The sequence below is a fragment of the Cydia strobilella genome, chromosome 23 (assembly GCF_947568885.1).
Source record: "Cydia strobilella chromosome 23, ilCydStro3.1, whole genome shotgun sequence".
Lineage (NCBI taxonomy): Eukaryota > Metazoa > Arthropoda > Insecta > Lepidoptera > Tortricidae > Cydia > Cydia strobilella.
Window position 1 is genome coordinate 9,593,471 of NC_086063.1, and position 22,147 is coordinate 9,615,617.

The 22,147-nt window shown below is 37.5% G+C and overlaps 1 protein-coding gene across 1 annotated transcript in view; it reads right to left on the bottom strand.

Annotated features, from left to right (window-relative positions):
* Window positions 1-11,677, bottom strand: part of LOC134751859 (ryanodine receptor) — a 175,998-nt gene extending 164,321 nt beyond the window's left edge. The window contains exon 1 of the mRNA XM_063687375.1: window positions 11,498-11,677. The gene's annotated coding sequence lies outside the window, so the exon portion shown is untranslated. The remainder of the gene's footprint in view (window positions 1-11,497) is intronic.
* Window positions 11,678-22,147: the final 10,470 nt, after the last annotated feature.

Below are 22,147 nucleotides of genomic sequence, written 5' to 3' on the forward strand. Positions count from 1 at the left end.
GCGAGGAAGATGAAGATGATGAATGTGATATCAAAGTCAGGGGCAAGTTTTTTTTTCATACATTTAAAATGTCTTTTACAATGAATAATTCTGTTTTTGCACTTGCAGAGACACTTTTAAAATTCGAGTCAAGAATTAGTGTCATAAACATGAATCATGGTATGATGATTCATAAATACATATTTAATTCGCTATGCCATGCCAAAGATAACTATTTAATTTATCATGATTAATCTACTTTTAGACATACGATACCTAACAACACACACACACACACACACACACACACACACACACACACACACACACACACACACACACACACACACACACACACACACACACACACACACACACACACACACACACACACACACACACATACACACACACACACACACACACACACACACACACACATACACACACACACACACACACACACACACACACACACACACACACACACACACACACACACACACACACACACACACACACACACACACACAATTACAGTTACTTAAAGGTTAGCTGGAAGAGATCGCTTTGTGCAATAAAGTGTATACTACTATGATATTGATCTGTCAGTGTCAAAAGTAACATTTCTTCAACCTAAAGCGTCACTTTTGGCACTGTCATCAGTATCGTATCCGTATCAGATCGCAGAACTAAAACTCGAATTAGCCCTTACCTAAGTCAATGTCTAAATATATAGGTTGTAGTAGATGATTTTACTTTATGCCTTCAAGAAAAGAGCGTATTCCCATCTTAGAGGCCGGCAACGCACTTACAACCCCTCTGGTGTTGCGGGTGTCCATGGGCGGCGGTAATCGCTTTCCATCAGGTGATCCGTCTGCTCGTTTGCCTCCTATTTCATAAAAAAAAAAAAAATGCATTAGAGCGTGCTTTATGCATGCTTTTTTATTAGAGCATAAAATCAACTTTATGTACTTACGCAATTTTACGAGCATGAGAAGTGAAAAATACCTTGTACAGAAATAGAACATAGTAATAAATTTTCAATTCTCTACATTTTATTTGCCCAAGGCTTCAAGTTCTACGAGCTACGAGCCGTCTACGGCGTAGCACGTAGCGGCGCTACGGATAGAATTGAGTAGAAAGTCAAATAGTTACTTGGCATGCATTTTTGTATTGGTATAGACCAGTTGAGAAATTGAATTTATAGTACACTACGGTCCAATAAAAACGGGTATTTTTTATGGAAATTTATAAAGAAGTGAACCTGCTTTGATTGCACTTTATTAAACAACTATATGATACATAGAACTGAAGTAACGTTTAATACGTACAGATCATAGGATCTTCTAGGAGCTAAAAATTTACCCTTGAGGTCAGATCAACATTGGACATTATATCATCTAATGATGATGATGACTTGATGACGTATGATCATTTCTTCTCATTTTAAAAATTTACACGCTAAATCGTGACTAACGGGCCAATTCGAACAATGATCTAGATATCAACTAGATATCCACTAGATATGAAACAGAAACGATAACGAGATATTCAAAAGTCATGTCAAATTTGACATTTCCGCGATTCCGAATGTCCTCTTGAACGATCTCTTTAAGATTTGCTTAAGATATCACTTAGACATACAATGGATATCTAATGGATATCCCAAAACGTCACAATAATTGTAGCGTGAAATGGCAATTGGATTCTAGAATCGAACTGCAAAAGATAACTAGTTGAGAACTAAACTATAACGTGTCTATTAGATCTCGTATTGTTCTCGTATCTAGTAATTATCACGTTGTTCGAATTGACCGGTGACATCAGAATTATATTTGTGCCTCTCATTCGCGCCAATACATTTACGGACAAGTACGAGCGAAATGCACGATATCTGAATGATACATAATTGAGTGCCGGGCGGGTTATCTGTTCGTAGTCACTTTCCTCTACGATGCGGGAGAACGCTGAGATCGGCTACGAACGATGCGGGAGAACGCTGAGATCGGCTACGAACGAAGCGCTACGAAAACTTGGCAGTGAATGCGTTCGTTAATTCATTCATTCGTTCGTCGAATCGGTTATTTTTGAACATGCTTATTCCTTTATATTGCGGCATTTTGAGTGTGTCATCCGCTATTAGGTGATAGTTGTTAGAATGTTATTGCTGTCTGTTGTTGTTTTATCGCTTTCTGTTTTTTGTTCCACTAACACTTAGTTTTTAATCTTAATTGTTACTAACCATTATGTGCCAGTGTTGTCTTAAATAAATAAATTGAATTGAATTATTCCGTAATATAATGGCAATTCGCCACAATAAAATTCTAGTATATACATTTCTTCCAAAAAGTATTTATACAGCCGTCTAGACGAAACTATTATTGACTCGAGAATGTACACCCAAGACCAAGAAAAACGGGTTAATTTGTAAGAAAATGTTCATAGGAAGGACCAGTTTTAAATGTCCTTAAGTGTAGATAAGTTCTCGACGCCGTTGGTAATTTGTTTATGTCGGGATTCTGCTTTCTTTTACATTGATTGATAGATAAAACAAATTGGAACAGTCTCCATCAGATATATCAGAGCGGAAGAGTGTTCAAAAATATCTGAACAATGCCCCTATTATCACGTAGTGATTTATAGACTTACTAACTTTTGCCCGCGACTTCGTCTGGGTGGACTTAGTAACCCCAGCTAGAATAAGAATAGCGCCTGGAGAAAGTCTTATAGCAATCATTCAATTTGAGCATAATATGCACACAAATATTAGGGAACTCAATTATTATCTCAATTCCACCATGATTCCACCCTCTTAAGGGATGATTTTCGGGATAAAAACTATCCTATGTCCTTCCCCGGGACACAAACTATCTCTACGCCAAATTTCAACTAAATCGGTTCAGCGGTTTAAGCGTGAAGAGGTAACACACAGACAGACAGACTTTCGCATTTATAATATTAGTATGGATTTTCGATTAATTTGAAAAAGCATCTTGTTCACGGGTAAACTGAAGATAGCGGGTGGGTGTCAAAGTGTAGACCGTGCTCGGTCTTAAAAACAATACAAAAGGTAATCACGGTCTATATCCCGGTCAATATAAGTGTAGTGAAACTAACAGTGAATCATTCAAAACAATCAAAGTTTCATAACAATCCAACACGTAGTTTTAAAATGAGAACGAAACTCCGTTTGTATGGGAAGGTGAAATTCGGCCGAGCTTGCTGGGCTTTTAATTGCAAACTACAGCAAAAAAATAAACTCAACGCAGCAAAACCTTCACTAAACGCTTTAATAGCTTTTAACTTCATTTATTTTTAACCCAACAATTAGGTCACTCTACTCCCCATACTCGTAGAGCACGCTAGTTATAGCAACGTGAGTATCTCTCCAGCCGACTGGCCCAAAACGATAGATCGAACGAAATAGTGAGATTTGGAATTGCTGGATTTGCTGGACACCTGCGCTTGCATTTTCTTTGAACTTTGTAAGTATACAGGATGAGTAAAATGTGGTCAGTAATGGAAAATTTAATAAAAATCGGTTACAAACAATTTGAAAACCCAGTTTCTGATGTTTTTCATTATAGTAGTAGGCTCCTAAAAGAAAGCATTTTTTTAGGCTAATTAAATCTTTACATAATTATAAGTCTACATTTTGTTCGGATAATCGAATAATTCTGTCTATCTTTACTTCATCATCCTTAAATAGGAATATTTTGTAGCTAAGCAGGTATTTTTTTATTAAATTTTTCAAACTATAAGATGAAAGTGTAATTTTAATTATAAAATGCAATACTTTACTTTAAATATTGATTTGATTAACGTTAATTTTTTAATAAAGAAAGAAAAAAGTAGAAGCTGAACGTTAACTAAATGAGATCCCTTTTAGGGAAAAGTTTGCCTGTGCATTTTCAAGTACATCTACAAGTACGTGTTTATGTACTTACATTATACATAACAGCTGAATAGTGAACAACAGTGAGCTGTGGAAAGCTCATGTTGAACATAATTACAATTATTTCACTAATAGTAACTTACGGCGCGATTCGGGAAATGAATTAGAGATTTACTAGACATGATTTACTAGGTATTGTTTAATTACTATTTACTGTGATTGCAAAGCTAATGACTTGAAATGTATTTAAATTATTTTGAAAGTATACGTGGTAAATTTAGATATTAAGCAATAGGTAATATATTTTATAAGGTAATTTTAAGTATTTAGCTATTAAGGTAAACTTGCTATACCCTATTCAGGGGCCATGTTGTGACAATTTAGTTTAGGATATCATCTGTAATAACATATGGAATGCAATAAATAAATGAAATGAAGATATGTGACGCCCCACGGGTAAAGGTACCTTATGGCGGTTGGCGCTTACGCTATTTTTAACGCCGCTCCAATTAATACGTCGCATAGCGCCGCAATAATTGGCATAAGGTACCTTTTGCCGTGGAACGTCACATATCTTTACTATTTCATATCTAGTGAATCTCTAATTCATTTCTCGAATCGCGCCGTAAGTTATTACTGTTATTAGTAACACGAACACTACAATATCAATACAATTAAGTGATTGACTTCAAAACACAAGGGGGGAAATAAATTGTTGATGATCGTGATAAATGTTGATCGTACTAGTAATGGTTCACACATAATAACGGCTTTCGGGCGTTGTTGAAGCTGCACCGCTTCTGCAGTGCTTCTAAAATGTTTGCGGAGGCACGCACAGATGGGTTTCACGCCATAGTGCGTAAAAGAACTGCCTCGCTAGTTAGTAGGATGCGGAGCAGCTCTAACGGCATCCTAAAAATGTTTGTAGAAAAGCCTGACTCTCCCATGCACAAACATCTTAACAATTTAATGGTCATGGGTAGCTGATTTTGTCAAATTTAAGTTTATATTTTTAATTTAATTATTTTAATTTAATGTACTTGTTATTAATTTTTTACAAACATTAACAATAGATTTTAAGTAATTATGTACTCTAACCAATGGATCATAGAAATCTGAATAAAGAAATTATATTATTATTATTATTATAGTTAGGTCAAAATTCTTATCGTTGTTATTATTTGGTTTAACAAGTAACGGAGTTTTTTTTGTGAGTAGGTAAGTGATGTAGGTATATTTTTTTCTCATATTAAATATTAAATAAACAGAATTTGTGGACAAAGAAAATGCTTCGTTCTTTTGTGTAAAATATTCAGGCTCCTACAATTATGACGGTAATTAGAACCTATTAAATATTTACCCTGTATAGTTTCTAATGCCACACGTTACAACCTTAGTAATAATTACTTAACTGTAATTATTTTAATTAGCTATTTATGTGAAAATATTAATGGCGATGAATTTTTACCTCGCACAGAAAAGACCTTAATGTTTTAACCAAGATAACATAATTTAGCAACAAGTAACAAAAATAAAACTGCGAACAAAGAAACATCGCAATTGCACAAAGGATAACTGGAAGAAATCACTTATAGAGATAAGCTCACATCTACAAAATTTCCTTTGTTTTGTATTTAGATTTAAGTACAATGAAATATTTAACTACCTATATGCAATTATGCATTTACATGCATATAAATACAATCTTAAATAAATCTAGTACTATGCTGCACATTCACCAAACCAACATAAAATTTATGAGACAGAAACTTCCAAACGACATGACAAATTGACAACAAACACGCAAAAAACAAACCTTTCTGACATTCCATACACAAAAAACACTAAACACATCAACCAAAAAACACTTTACAAAATCACTTTAAGAATCCCTCAATTGGTGACAATACAGTGATGATTTCGTTTAATTTTGAAATTCGAAAGATTTTTGAAAATGGAACGCGCGAACGTCACCAGGGTTCGAAATGCCGCAGGCTACTGAAGGGAAACTACTGCAAGGCTATAAAGGCACGGATTACGTGTTAGCAGATACGTCGCTCTCATAGAGAAAGGATAAACATTACAGTCGTGTCAAAAATTAGACTATTTATTTTTGACATTTTCTTATTATTCCTTTACTAGCTTTTGCCCGCGACTTCGTCTGCGTGGAATTAGTAATTTGGGTACCTTAATTCTTAAACAAATCTGCTTTTTAATCCACCCTTTTTTCACCCCCAAATTGGTCCACAATATACATTTCCACCCCATTTTTTACACCCTTAAGAGATGATTTCGGGGATAAAAGTTATTCTATATCCTTTCCCACAGCTCAAATCGGTTTAGCGGTTATTGATTCCCCATACAAATTTCCACCCCCCTTTTCACCCCCTTGAGGGGTGAATTCTGGGATAAAAAGTATCCTATGTCCTTCCCCGGGACTCAAACTATCTGTATTCCAAATTTCAACTAAATCGGTTCAGCGGTTTAAGCGTGAAGAGGTAACACACAGACAGACAGACAGACTTTCGCATTTATAATATTAGTATGGATTATTATTATTCATCAAGCAACATGGCTCATAAAAGCTGTGAAACATAAAAATTAAGATTAAAATTAAAAATTTGCAGACGCGTATTAAGTGAGATCATCTCATATAATTTTAATAAATATGATTGAAAATATACTTTATTTTAAAGAAAGTTACGTACTACGTTGTCTACGTTAAGTACCTAACTTCGGCGTCCGACGCGACCAGTGGTTGGCATCTTTAATACATCTGTTTATAAGTAATCTGCACTTTCGGGTTGCCAGTAGGTAAAAAATACCCAGAATTCCAGGGATTCCCTAAAGGGTCGGGCGTTTTATTAAATGAAATAACTCTGTGGGCTTGGAATATTTATAAAGTATGTTTATGCGTTTTAATATGAAAACCAACTGAAGGGAGTTGTTTTGGGATAAGTCTTGCTTCAATAAAATAATTAAGGGGCCCACTGATTATCAGTCCGCCGGACGAATCAGCCTGCCAGTTAGAACAAAAATTTGACAGTTCGAATTTCGTCTTCCCCACGTTGACCTTATATTATTTTGTATGTATAGTATAGGTGGGTACAGTCAAGGGCATAAATATATATACATTCCCAGTTTCAAAAATATGTGTACGCTCTTATACCTTAGTAAATAAAGTCGTGTTCACATATTTTTGAGCGATTTATCTGGATCGATATTTTTTGCCTTCGACTGTACCTATGTTCATGCCGTGTGTTCCACGACATCCACGTTCCATGGCGTCAATATTACTGAGCTGATTTTGCGAATAACGTGTCAATCGTTTCATTTTTATGATGATACTAGCCTTTGCCCGCGACTTCGTCTGCGTGGACTTTGTAACCGCAGCTAGAGTAAGAATAGCGCCTGGAGAAAATCTCATAGCAATCTAAATTTGAGCATATTATGCACACAAATTAGCAGGCACTTCGTTAATTATCTCAATTCCACCCCGCTTTTTACTTTCTTAAGGGATGATTTTCGGGATAAAAACTATCCTATGTCCTTCTCAGGGACTCAACCTATCTCTATGCTAAATTTCATCTAAATCGGTTCAGCGGTTTAGGCGTGAAGAGGGAACACACAGACAGACAGACAGACAGACACTTTCGCATTTATAATATTAGTATGGATGTGTCGTTTTCAATCAAAAGGTACCACATTGTCGCATGCCATAAGGACGCTCTGACAGGTTTTTCGTATAAAGATACAAGCAATTTTCGTCCTTATGGTAAGCGACAATGTGGTACCTTTTGATTTAAAACGTCACATATTGGAAGAATAGGACTTTTTACGACAAAACTTTATCGGGGATCCATTTGTCGGGTTTACAGATTATCAAACGTTTTGCTAGTTATAGTGACATTTTTTTGATAAAACTACATTTTGACCGTCTTCCAAAAAAACGAGATTTTAAACAAAAAAATATACATCAGTTTTTGTAAGTAACCATATTTATAACATTAGGCTTTTTTCCGCATCGCTAGTCTCCACCAACGCTCATAATGTTCAATTTCTTTCTAATTTGAATGTAGTGAAAGGGTTAAAAGTGCAAAAAAACTCATCTCATAAACAAATAACTCTGAAACCTTAGAAACAAGAATTAATATCGCACTCAAATTTGAACTTAAACTACACGCACTAAAATCCTATTTCCAGTAGCACCACCATGTAAGATACGAGCTTACTAAAAATTTATCACCATTGCTTGCATTCATTAATTTTAAAACGCAACATGCTTTTGTGTTCAGTATTAATTTCAACCTTAACGCATTTACAGTAAAGTTGAGATTAGTATAACACAGTTAAAGCAGATACGATTTCATTGAAGTTACTGCAAGTACAGTCTGCATACAAAGCGGTATTAATGAATATCTAATGTTCATTTTCATTATAATTAGCTACGTGGATGTTTTTCTTACATTCTACCGCTTTTTATATGGCTCTTAGTGTTTAATTAAAAAAAACCGGCCAAGTGCGAGTCGGACTCGCGTTCCAAGGGTTCCGTACATTACACAATTTAAACAATGTATTTGTTATGTGTCGGATCAAAAACTAAGTAATTAAGTCCGACTCACGCTTGACTGCAAATTTCTAATAGGTTTTCCGGTGATCTATTGGTAAAGATCTATTTTGTGTATTTTTTCCAAAATTTTTGACCTAGTAGTTTCGGAGATAAAGGGGGGGGGGGATTTAAAGGTTAAAGAATAATTCACAAGTATCAAGACTATTCAATAATTTTTCTGTAGTGTTGTCAGATAGGTGCTGATTTTCAAAAACTACTTTTTATCAGTCGTTGCAGAGTTAGCTTGGTCTCTCTGTTTATCTGCATGCTCGTACTGAGAGGTATTGGAGCCACCTGCGGCAACTTGTCTAATATTAGACCCGTGATTAATGCATGACACTAACGACCATGAGGCGACGACGATTTTATTCTGTTATTACTTTCGATATTAAGCGCTTTATTTATATATCTTGTTTATTTTGGAATGCTCTAATAAAAGGAAGTTTTAAAAACATCAACAACATCGACAAAAGTCCGGGCAACACCCTAAAAATCCTGAAATTTCCATTATTTTAAAATCCAAATTTTTTAGCTAGCTTCTGGGTTACATATCAAATGAAAGAGCTTATAAGAAAAATAATTAATGCAAAAAAGTAAATCTAAATTATAACAAATACAATATTACCCCCCACTCTGATTATCCCCCGGACCAAATGTGCCAAAAATACTGGCGGCATTACCTTGCTGAATGGCCAGGGATATCTTTTGGACGAGGAAAGAACCAGAGCGAGGGTCGCCGCCCCTTTCCCTTAAGCGTCGCCCTATATCCTTAATAAAGGCTTTGGCCTCGGCACACCAAGGCCCAGCCGTCTCGACGGCAACCGGGACAAAATTACTAAAAATCCTGAAATGTCAGGGGAAGCCCTGACATATAGCAACTCTGGGTGCAAAGGTCTATCTCGGAAAAGGTCTATTATGAACACCAGTGTCGCTTACGAGCGCTGTTCTTTTCACATTTCTGAATATGATAGGCAGCCGATTTTTGATCTTCTGCTATATTCTATGGCTTGGTTTAACCTTTTTTCCTTTTTTTTTGACGGAGTGGTATGGCGTTACGCATTCCCCCGGCCTGGGGAGCCATTGGGGGATATGTGGGACTCCCTCCTGCAGCCATCCTCTCCTAAAGAGAGGAGGAGAGGCGGTGAATTATGGAACTGTTGACATTATTAATTTATAGTAAATTTTTGACGACCGGTTTGGCCTAGTGGGTAGTCACCCTGCCTGTGAAGCCGATGGTCCTGGGTTCGAATCCCGGTAAGGGCATTTATTTGTGTGATGAGCACAGATATTTGTTCCTGAGTCATGGGTGTTTTCTATGTATTTAAGTATTTATATATTATATATATCGTTGCCTGAGTACCCATAACACAAGCCTCCTTAGGCTTACCGTGGGACTTAGTCAATCTGTGTAAGAATGTGCTATAATATTTATTTATTTATTTTTATTTATTTATAGTTATGTGCATTTTAAAAATATTGACATGTGAATCTAAATTTATTATCATTTTGTAAGTATATTAAATATATTAATAACGGGTCACTCACGTGTTTTAAGTCGAAAACGCTCTACATGTTTCACTCCGTACCGGTCCGTCACCGTCGACGCAAGCTCCTGATGACGCTCCTCGGTACGGTGTGAAACATGTCGAGCGTTTTCGACTTAAAACACGTGAGTGACCCGTTATTAATATATTTAATATGTCTGTGTCTCACGGAAGTTATGTTATTAAAATTTTGTAAGTAATTATTGTTATGTAACTGACAGTGTATGATTAATACCAATAAATTATATTCTATTCTATTCTATACCCACTAAAAGCCACTCCGGCGTCACCCGTCTTACCGTTTTGAAGGAGCCATGGGATGGCTGAGATTCTACCGTCACTCCTTCCGGCGGCCGTGGCTTATCTTAGGCCAGAGTACCCACACCGATGGAGCTTGGTTTAACCTAACTTAACCTAACCTAACAATTAGAAAGTAAACTAAACTATAAAAAGTAATTGAACATTACTGCAAATGCGCGAACCCGTCAGGTGTAGGATTAAACTCGTTACTCGCGAATGGTGATGGGAATGTTTTTGTTTTCCAACTCCTGCCGATTTGACACGCATAGAAAGACGCGAACCTTGAACCTTCACGATGCCTCCTATAAAACTGTCAAAGTATTCGCGAAGCCACTAGCGCTCCGCATTTCCTAATGGTTACAACCATTCGCAAGATTTCCGAATATTCGTACGAATATCAGTGGCTTGGGTAAGGTTTTCATGGGATCGAATATCAACTTGAGCACATCAATCTTTTATCTATTAATACGACCTACACTTAAGTGTATCTTCACTTTTAATGGCTCTTAAATACGTACTTGCACTAGAACATTCCATAAGCATTCCGCCATAAGTGGATTTGAAAGTACATTCAACTTTCAACCTTATATCATATGAACAAGGTATACAATTGCATGCATATAGGGTGGATATACTAAGAACGTCCGAAATTGGCGCCTAAAGCCCTGTTTGACGAATATAACCGACCTTTTTATAGCTAGCCAGTATTTGGACTTGGCACAAAACGCACCATGTATCAATTGCGAATTTAAATTATTACCTTGAAAACAATGGTATTGGGATCGTTATATAACGTTGTTAATATTAAACAATGTAATAATTTTGATTATTATTATATTTTGAATCATTTACTAACTGAATATACCCATGTAACCAAAAAAAGGTCTGTATATTTTGGAATAATATTCTAGAACACCCTCTAATCTAGTAAAAGCTTTAAGTGTCGATGTACATTGACTCAAATATGATTCAAACTAATACAGTCATTTGTCGTACACCTACCATTTGTCATCGGGTCCAAATAATACCTATTCCGCACCAATTCTAAACATCTTTACTCTTTAGCATGGGTACCACCAAAATCAGAGTAGTTCTCGATGCATCTATTAAACTATGCGGAACATGAATATTACAAATTTAATAAATGAAAATATATAAAACACTTACCACATGCGTGATTCACGCACAAAAATCCTTATTATCCTCTAGCGTTGAACACAATGGTCACACATTTTCACTTCACCAGTCCACAATACAAACACAACTTTAAAGTTCTAGTGGCCTTTCCAATCGAAAAAAATAAAAAAAAGAATTCGATTTTCGAAAGTCCGGCCTGCTCGGCCGCCGGACCGTATGAAATTAGAACAGAAACACGCACGGCTGTTTCTAATTTTAAATTCGCTGGGCGCTCGACAACCAGTATTTATAGAGCTACTTGAAAACAGTCTTCAGTATTAGTTATTGTTACGTATGGCTTGGGCGGATGCTTGGTAAAAGCTCTAATAACTGTGGTTGGCCGGTACTATTATTTTGACTGAACAAATGCAAAACGTTCCCGGGGATTAATTTGTTTTAAATTAATTAGTTTCTCGCGACTATTGCTTGACTTCCCGTCTTAATAATACACAAAAATTACCTATCTTATCAATTTATTCGATTGGATATCGTTTTGAGTATGTAATTAGGTATCATTATTGAATTTCTGAGTATTCCTAGGCAGGTGTTCCTAGTAGGCATAGGAATGCAGGGAGCATTTTATGAAGCCATCTGTCCAACCTGAGGAATCCTGCTATTCTTGTCTAACGAACTTTATATAGGTAATCGTGTGATTGTGATTATTTTGCTATATCACTTGTTTAAGTTCTGAACTAGCCCGGGCCTACCTAACCATCGCCATAATTTTATTCTGATGCTCAATACTGAATGAGTTACCGAAACCCGATAGTTGCTCGTCAAAATTGTTAGTTTTTAGACTAATTTGCTAGGAAGCTCATAAGTTGTTGAGTATGACCGGCTGTGATTGTAAAATGCCCACCTTGATTTAAATAAATAAAAATGTTATTTATTTAGGTATCAACTCATTACATTAAAATAATAATTATTATAATTTGTACATGCTATCTATATTAAATCTACAATGCCTATAAAAAAGTGTAATTTTACAACCTTAGAAACAAACAAATTATTTTATTAAATTATTATAGAAACAAATAATATAAACTGTGTGTATTACTAGTAATATATAAAATTTATATACCGGGAGGCAACCGGTATATAAATTATAAATTGAAATAGAGTGAAAGGTATACTAAAGAAAAAGTGACAAATCCGGCCTCTGCCACGGAGGGATTTATACGGAGGGAGTATTTTCATTATTCTAAGTATAATTTTCTAACTTAAAACAAAAATAATGATATTAAATCAGTTTATCGTAGGCCAAGTGAATTTTTTAATTTTTCTCTCAATAAATCATTCATAATCATAATTAAAAACTATTTCTGATCTGAAATTAAGGGCACTGGCAGACGGTCAAGGGCATACTTACTAGAAACTAAGTTTTAAAATATTCATAACACCATACGTCATATGTTCGTCAATACTGCTAGAATATTTAATTGTACTTTCGACCTACAGAATATAGTTTGTGTATTAGCCTATACTATTTTGACATCAAATCCTTCAGGATTTGTTTTCGTCTTTTTTTCCAAAGTTATTCAAAATTGTAAAAAATAAATCTAACATTCACACAGTAATGAAAACGGGTCATGTTCTATGATTTTTTTAAACAATTTGACTCGTTTTTTTTGTTTTTTTGGATATACAGCTTACAAATATTTTTATATGTATATAACCAAACACAAAAAAAATGTATATATAAGTAAGTAAATATATTTATTCTAACGTGCCAGCTTTGCTGGAGCCAACTGGCATCGCCAGGAACGACGGTAAGAGACCGGACGGTATGTCCTTGATTCCGTCTCTACTGCAATGATAGAGCGGTCCTCGGTAGATGAATTGGCCGATCACTTACGCGACTCTCTGGTTAAGATCTGTGATGCCGCCATGCCTCGGATTCGGCGACAACCACCCAGGCAACACGTTTATTGGTGGTCACCAGAGATCGGAAATTTACGAACGGAGTGCAATATGGCTCGCAGAGCATACGTGCGTTATCGGAGGCGATATGGTTTAGACCCTGTAATGGAAGAACACCTGCGAAGCCTTTACAGGGAAAAACGGAAAAAACTGCAGACGGCAATCAGTCAATCAAAAGCTAGGGCGAGAGAAGAAATTCTGGCCAGCCTAAGTCGAGACCCCTGGGGGCGCCCCTACAAAACTGCACGCAAGAAACTTATAGCGCAAGGTCCCCCTACAACCGAGACTTTATCACGGGAGGCTGTAGAAAGGGTCATGGAAGCTCTATTCCCGGTCTCGCTGGGACATCATCCTCCTATAATGGCGCCCCCCTCCCTCGATTCAACATATAACGAGACAGAGGTTCCGCCAATAAGAGACGAAGAATTGACGAAAGCTTTATATCGGCTTCATAAGAGACGTACAGCCCCAGGACCAGATGGGGTGCCCGGCCGACTACTATTTGTTGCCGCAGAGTCATGGGTGGACTGGATCCAGGACTTTTTCAACAAATGTCTTCGTACTGGACAATTCCCGAAGCGATGGAAGACAGGCAGGGTCTGCTTGATCCCCAAGCAGGGTCGCCTTAGTGGTCAACCGTCTGGGTACAGACCCATAGTGCTGCTGGACGAGGTGGGTAAACTGCTTGAGAAAATCTTAGCTGATCGCCTCGTCCGACACCTGGAAGAAGTGGGCCCAAACCTCTCGGACAAACAATTTGGCTTCCGTGCGGGACGATCGACAATTGACGCAATAGACCTGAAAACGCTCTCAAGAGAGGCTACAGATGGCGGAAATGTAATGCTGGCAGTCTCCTTGGATGTCAAGAACGCTTTTAACAGCCTCCCATTAGAAACGCTTAAGGAGGCACTTCGTTTCTTTAAAGTACCCACCTATTTGCAGCGACTGTTGAACAACTATCTGGAAGATCGTTACGTAACGTGGGAAGACGGAAATTGTCAGCTTCATCGGCGACCGGTTGAACTGGGGGTCCCTCAGGGTTCTGTCCTGGGGCCCACGTTATGGAATGTAGGGTTCGACTGGCTATTACGGGGCCCAGTCCTGCCTGGAATGAATGTGCTGGCCTATGCAGATGACACTCTTATCACGTGTCGGGGTTCCTCCTATGAAGATGCAGCGAGGAAGGTGACCATTGGGACCTCACTTGTGGTTGAACGAATCCACCAGCTGGGTCTCCAGGTGTCCCTTCCAAAGACGGAAGTTCTGCTCTTCCACGGTCCGAGGAGAGGACCCCCTCGTAATGCGAGCATTAGAGTGAATGGGGAGGTTGTGGCAGTTAAGGCCCAAATGAAATACCTTGGCCTCCTTTTAGATGGCCGTTGGCAATTTAAGGTGCACTTTGCCCGTCTTGCCCCTAGGCTGATATCTACAGCTGCAGCCCTCGGCCGGCTGCTTCCCAACGTGGGCGAGCCAAACTCTACATGTAGACTCATTTACTCTCGTGTTCTGCGGAGTATGGCCCTATATGGCGCTCCCATATGGGTTGACGCCCTCTCTGCTGAAAATAGGGCTCTGCTCCGCGGACCACAGAGGACAATATCTTTGAGAGCAGTGCGTGGGTATCGTACGATATCGTTCACAGCGGCAACGGTCCTGGCGGCAGACCCTCCCTGGGACCTTCAGGCTCACATTCTTGCGGAGGTTCACCGCTACAGAGCTGGAAGAAGAGCGGCGGCAGAGTTCCCAGATGGAGAAGAAGTCCGAAATATCCGGGCATCAGCGCAAGTGGAAACACTTCGCCGATGGAGGGCAGAGCTCGACGATGCAAAATATGGGCTGATAACGGTAGACGCAGTACTGCCGCATCTGGAGCGTTGGGTGGAAAGGAGGCATGGTACGCTAACTTTCCATATGGTGCAGATACTTACTGACCATGGATGCTTTGGTAAGTACCTGCGCCGCATAGAGAGGGAGGAATCCCCCATGTGCCATGAGTGTGGCGCACCGGTAGACACGGCGCGTCATACTCTCGAAGAATGCCCTGCATGGGGGCCCCAGCGGGCCATCCTTCAAACTAAAGTAGGAGCAGACCTTTCGTTGGCGAGCATTGTTAAGGCCATGCTCGACAGCGAGGAGGCATGGAAGGCGATGGCCTCCTTCACTGACGAAATTATGTCGCAGAAGGAGGCAGCGGAGCATGCGCGTGAGAACGACCCTAACGCGCATCCACTCCGCCGACGACGGGCTGGGGGCAGAGCCAGGCGCTATGCGCGCCTGCTGCCTCCACCGTAGCGGGCTGCGCAGGGCTCCGGGGGAGTCCCTGCGGTTTTTCTAGCTCACAGGACGGGTCACTCACCAAGTGGCACCCAAAAATGCTCACGGCCTGCGGGCCGCCCGCCGGGGCGCTTGCGGTCGAATGCTTTTAGCGACCCTGCGGCACCCCATCTAAGGCGGATTCGGCACTCGTTGGTGGTTTTAGACGGTAGTCCTCTGGTTAGTCTGTCATCCCTCCTGGTTCCCCCGGACCAGGTGGCATGCGTAAACGCATTTCCCCAACGTTAAAAAAAAATGTCCTTGATTCCGTGGAGTTTGGGAAGGGTGCTAGTGTGGGACGCTACATGTGTAGACACACTGGCTACTTCCCACCTCACCGGAACCAGTAATCAAGTGGGTGTGGCGGCTAAAGCGGCCGAAAAGCTCAAAATTAACAAATACAGGGGTCTTGGCCCCCGAGTATACTTTCATGCCCTTCATGCTTTGGGGTTGAGACCCTTGGCCCGTGAGGTCCTAATGCTCTACAGCTTTTAAAGAATTATCAAAAAGATTAGTTGACTTCACTGGCGACCGAAGAGCTGGCAGCTTTCTCGCGCAACGTATTAGCATCGTAATACAGCGGGGGAAATGCTGCCAGCATCGTCGGCACCATGCCAAAGGGGCCACATTTTCTAGATGTATTTTAGTTTTATTTAGTTTTAGTTTTTAGTTTTAATTTAGTTTTATTTTATAGATAATTTCGTTTTTAAGAAATGTACTGTTATTCCTTATGATTTAAATATACTGTTACATATTTATAAATTATTTCTTCTTATATCTAACTGAATATCCAAATATTACGTAGCATTTTTTTTAGAAGGCAGGCTATGTAATTTTTTAATTATTTTCAACAATTTACATTTGAAAAACATATGCCTACAAAAAAGTATATACTTCTTTAAAGCCTCAAGCTCAAAGGCACCTGCAAAAAATAAAATAACTCAAACAGGGTATAAATAAATACTTTATTGTATGTAACAAAATGGCAGATTACATTAACGCACGAGAAGAATCTAATATACATAATACATTTACAACTATCATACAATTGAAACACGACAAGTTTTTTATAATTATTATATGTACAGTATTCATTAAATAATAGTTTTAACTAGTATTTTTTTTAGTTCGCCTGGAACAAAGATAAAAATTATTTATATGAAATACGTCCCTGCCAAATCTTATGTATGGACATTGGAGGGTTACTCAAGAATTACTTCTAACAAGCAATGTAGACCCTAATCTGTTAAACAAAGCCTTTGTTCCTTTTTTGCGTGCGCGTGCCCATTGTTGGTAAGCGCGTGACCATTGTGTATCAGCGAGTGGCATGCGCTCACGAACAATGAGCACGCGCACGCAGAAAAGGAACAAAGGCTTTTGTTTAACAGATTAGGTTTGACATTTTTTAAAGAGATAAGAAGAATATGTTTACTGTATTTGTAGTGTTATCTACTTGAAACATTTTATTGTTAAAATGTGATCTTTAGGAATAAATTTTTAACCTCAAGCGATTGACTTCGGTTACCGCGATAGTTACTCATGAAATAAAACTATGAAAACGGATTATATCGCGTATATTGAATTTATAATACATCCCGACGTTTCGAACTCTTTAAAGCGTTCGTGGTCAACGGGTGACTGAGGAAAAATTACAAAGTGCAAAAATACCCACATACTAAAATAATGAACAATCATAGACTACAAACTTCAGAATGATATATATATATATCTTTACTTGAAAAATAATTATAGTGTATAACTAGCCTTATGAACCGATTTTGCATGTACAACCAGCCTTAAAGTTTGTAGTCTATGATTGTTCATTATTTTAGTATGTGGGTATTTTTGCACTTTGTAATTTTTCCTCAGTCACCCGTTGACCACGAACGCTGTAAAGAGTTCGAAACGTCGGGATGTATTATAAATTCAATATACGCGATATAATCCGTTTTCATAGTTTTATTTCTCAAGAGATTGTTTAAGAAATAAATGTAATAATTAATTATATTTCTCAAGCTTCATTCTTCAGATATAAAAACCAGGTAGTCCTTTAACCTACTAGGCAACTCATCGCATGTTTAAAGTGGGTAGCAAAAACTTTAACTCAAACAGGTCTATCCCTACTTTTCCCCCTAGTCTTCATGGGGCGCGCGGCTTGCCGCCATTGCTCATTCTTTATTCTTGCGAGGCAACGAACGCACGTAAAATCATAATTTTGTTTCAAAGTTAGTGCAGTCATTATACGATTTATACGAGAATACGACACGTAAGCTGTGGGATTATTCGTTTCGTATTCGTTGTGCAATATATTTGTTATTAAAATTGTTCATCATCCTGGAGGTTAGTCGAGAACTAACACGAAGGAATAAATCATCCTGGGGGTTGGTCGAGAATCAACACGAAGGAATAAATCATCCTGGGGGTTGGTCGTGAACCAACACGAAGGAAAAAATTATCTTGGGGGTTGATCGTGAACCAACACGATGGAAAGTCTGTTCGTACTTCGAACACCGATTGCGCCCGGGGTTTGGTCGTGAACCAACCACAGGTTTAATTTAGATCGGACAGCGCGCAACGAAACAAAGGGCCCTAAATAATCATATTGTGTTGTGTTAAAGAGACGAGGGAGGCTTTCTTTTTATTTGGTTTTAGATGGCCCAACAGAAGAAACTCAAGCAAAATTGCCGAGTGATAATAGATTCTTCAGATCCTGAAGAAAAATCAGATACTTACTTAAGTGTAACTATTTTAACTATTTTTGTAAAAAACTTACACTTTGTGATCAAATACCTTGCACTTACTTAGTACCGCGCGGGCCGTGAGTCCACGACTGGTAACTATAAACCTGGGGGGCGGCCTAGAGTCGTCACGAAGATAGAACTTGCTTGGGGTCGGCCGTGAGTCAACACGATAGCAATGCATAACACAATTTAATAAATCTATAGCGGTTCTCGATCAAAACCACGCACATTTTAAAACACCAAGTTCAAATATACTTTATTCATGTATAGGCCTATCTATGTAATCTAAAACCTTACGGGTTTTATTTTGAAAAACATTCGAAGACTACCCTCGAATTAAAAATATTTCTTTTAAATTTTTTCACCAGCGCTCCGCGGTTCATTTTTGATTTGTGCGTGTCAGAGACACGTCGGTCTAGCTGCCGAAACGTTCGGCACAAGACTACATTGCCTTTTAAAATAAATCCTTACATATAAAATATATTTGGATTTTTAATATCCAATTATATGTGACAATAAATTTTACTCACACCTAACCCATAGTACGGTACTTTTATCCGCCCAGAGGTTGAATTTGAATAAACACGAGACTACCTCGTAAATTTATAATTGAAACAATACAATAGTACCTATATTGTTTTTATATTACCCACATAAGTATAACTTGTCTCTAAAATTGGGAATTCCTAAATAGGTGTACCTATATCACGTCACGTGATGTGAATCTGATCGAAATTCCTAAACTTAAGCTGGATAAAATCTCTTTTACCACAAATGAAATGGAATAAACTAAGTGGTAATACCCTGCACAATGCATATATTTTGGTGACGATTTTTGAATATTTATATATGCATATAACCATACAAATTATTGGGATACGTACGCTAATATTGTTATGGGATATATAAAAATATAAATATATTTATAATACCGTGATCGCTTAAAGGCATAGGCGATGTCAGTATCTAAGTACCTTGTGTCTGTTTAAAAATATGATTTTACTTTTTTAAGTGATATTGAATAATTAAATAATTTGAATCATCCAATTGTAACAAAGACACCTAACTGAATTGAATTACAGGAAAATGGGTTTATTCATCATTATCTATCTAATAAACCCAATGAAACAATTTGTGAGTACTGAATATGAAAGAAAGAAAGAAAGAAAATAACTTTATTTTGCATGAAATATGGTACAAAAGGTGGTCAGACAATATTATACATAAGTAACACATATTTCACCAGCATCTGGCATGCAAAAAACTAAACTTACAACGAAAGCTAAGAAACAAACGCAAACACGTTTTACGCTTATTTCTTCATAAATACAAGTTCATGCCGAAGCCTGACAAAGTGACCATTAGAGTACCATCTAACTGAGTTAATGATAAAGCGGTTTCGGTACAATTTGGCTAAATACACACACGAATATATTTGTTCGCATCTCTCACAGATATTTAATATTTATTTTTATGGTCGTAAATAATGGGTAACTAGGTAAATACCTATTAACCTGTATCAAAACTACAAAACGATTACCTTCCGATTATCTTTTAAAGGATTTTAATTTTATTAATAAATGATTGTATTGCATTGTATTGATCACCCTCAGATTATGCACATAAAAATATAAATACATAATTAAGAAGCTAATAGAAACCGTAAAAAATCGATAAATGACTAATGCACCTATGGTTCAACTCTCATGTGTCGGTCGCGATACTCTTTCAGCCATCATCAATACGATGTTACCATGCAATACGTTTTTGCCAAGTTTAAAATATATGTACCTTGATATTATAAGTTTAGTAACTGTAGTTGGTGGGGACCCACCACTTGCAATACCGCTATGTCATTAATATAGCACATTCATGACATAAGTCATGGACTAAAATATTAAGATGAATCCACTTAATATAATATTTGTTTTCTGAACTCAACAATACAACCATAGTAGCAATACAGCAAAGGCAATTTTTATTATTATTCCGGCTTTAATGTTTACATTTTAAAAATATACAACATTACGTCGCACAGTCTTTCGTTCCTTGCAGAGCGAATACTTGAATGGAGGGCATAAGTTTTTAGATTTGATGCTTAATATCTGAATTTCTGTGGATTGATATTCATTTCATTTCATTGATTGCGTGGTTGATTGCTGTGCTTGTCCCGTTCGCGTTGCGAGAATAGAAGCCGCTACACCATTATTTGTGAAAATATGGTCAATCGCGCCTTGCGGTCAATAATAGTAATTTAAATAAAATAAAAAAGGTTCATATCATTTATATATTCTATTTAAAGGTACTCGTCACATGCAGCTATTTATAAATATATACTAAATTAATTCCTAATGATGTTTGTTAAACGCTGATTTTACCTACTCAGGTTTAACTGGATATTATTATGCATTTTAATAGCTCGAATATATGTACATTAGGTACGTACATATAATTAAATGATAAATAAATATTCTGTTACCATTAATGGACCTTGGACCATTCATTATATGTAATGAGCGCAATAATAAACATTTGAGTTTGAGTAAATTACAATCTTATTTGAAAGATTACTTCGAAAGCTGAGTAGACTGCTAGTCTTATAAATTATTTTTGTTTAGAATACCTTTGGTGATGCCACACATATGACATGCTTTATGCTTAATAACTGAACAGAAAGCATAATGTATGCACGTTCATATATTTTTTAGATTTCAGGAACGTGGTGGATTTTTTAATTTGATAAAAATCAAAATATAAACGACGTTAGACATGTTTCGAGCAAATACATGTTTTTTTGTTAAGTTGAAGCTCTCGAAAACGCGCTAGGCCGCGTGAGTCTTTGTCCATTGCACGTCGGGTCACTATTCGTTGATCAGGAGCTGCTGTAAGCCGATTTGCGCGTGCACACGCCTAATAACTGAATTTTCTCATTGTCGTCGTCTGCTCAGAGATCATCGTAAACAGGATGAGTCGGCGTGAGACAGACATCACACGGCCTACGCGTCATAAGCGTCAAGACGCGGGGAAAGACATCACAGCCACAGCGTATCCCACCCTGTCTGGAGGTAACGCTGGGTTGTATCGTTAGTCTAAATTACGTCTTATCTTCGTAGATAATTACACTTAGACGAGCCTGAATCTTGTCATCAATAGTGTACTGTTCTGAGCGTTCAAAAATTCCGTATCGCGGACAAGCACTGCCAGTGAATTTTAATACATTTCACAAAAGGACATATGTCTTATGAGTTTACTCGTATTAAACTTTTTCAAATCGAATTAAACTTAATGCAAAGTTGACCACTAATTGTATGGAATCTTAGTCAACTAGGTTTTATGAAGAACAAATTAGATTTTGTTTAAATATCCTAATACGTGAAAGTATATATATACAACCTGGCTATACCTAATATATGTATACCTTTTTGAACCTGCATTGCTAAACTTTCCCGTGCTTCTTAACAATGCCTTATAACTCAATTGGAACAGTAAACTTGTGTATAACATACACATATGTACATGGTAGATAATTATTCATACACATATGTTTTCAGAAATAAATATGCTATGATAATATTGATAATGGGAAAGAATGCAGCAAAACTTTCAACTCTTAACATCTACCTGGTTTTTATATCTGAAGAATGAAGCTTGAGAAATATAATACATG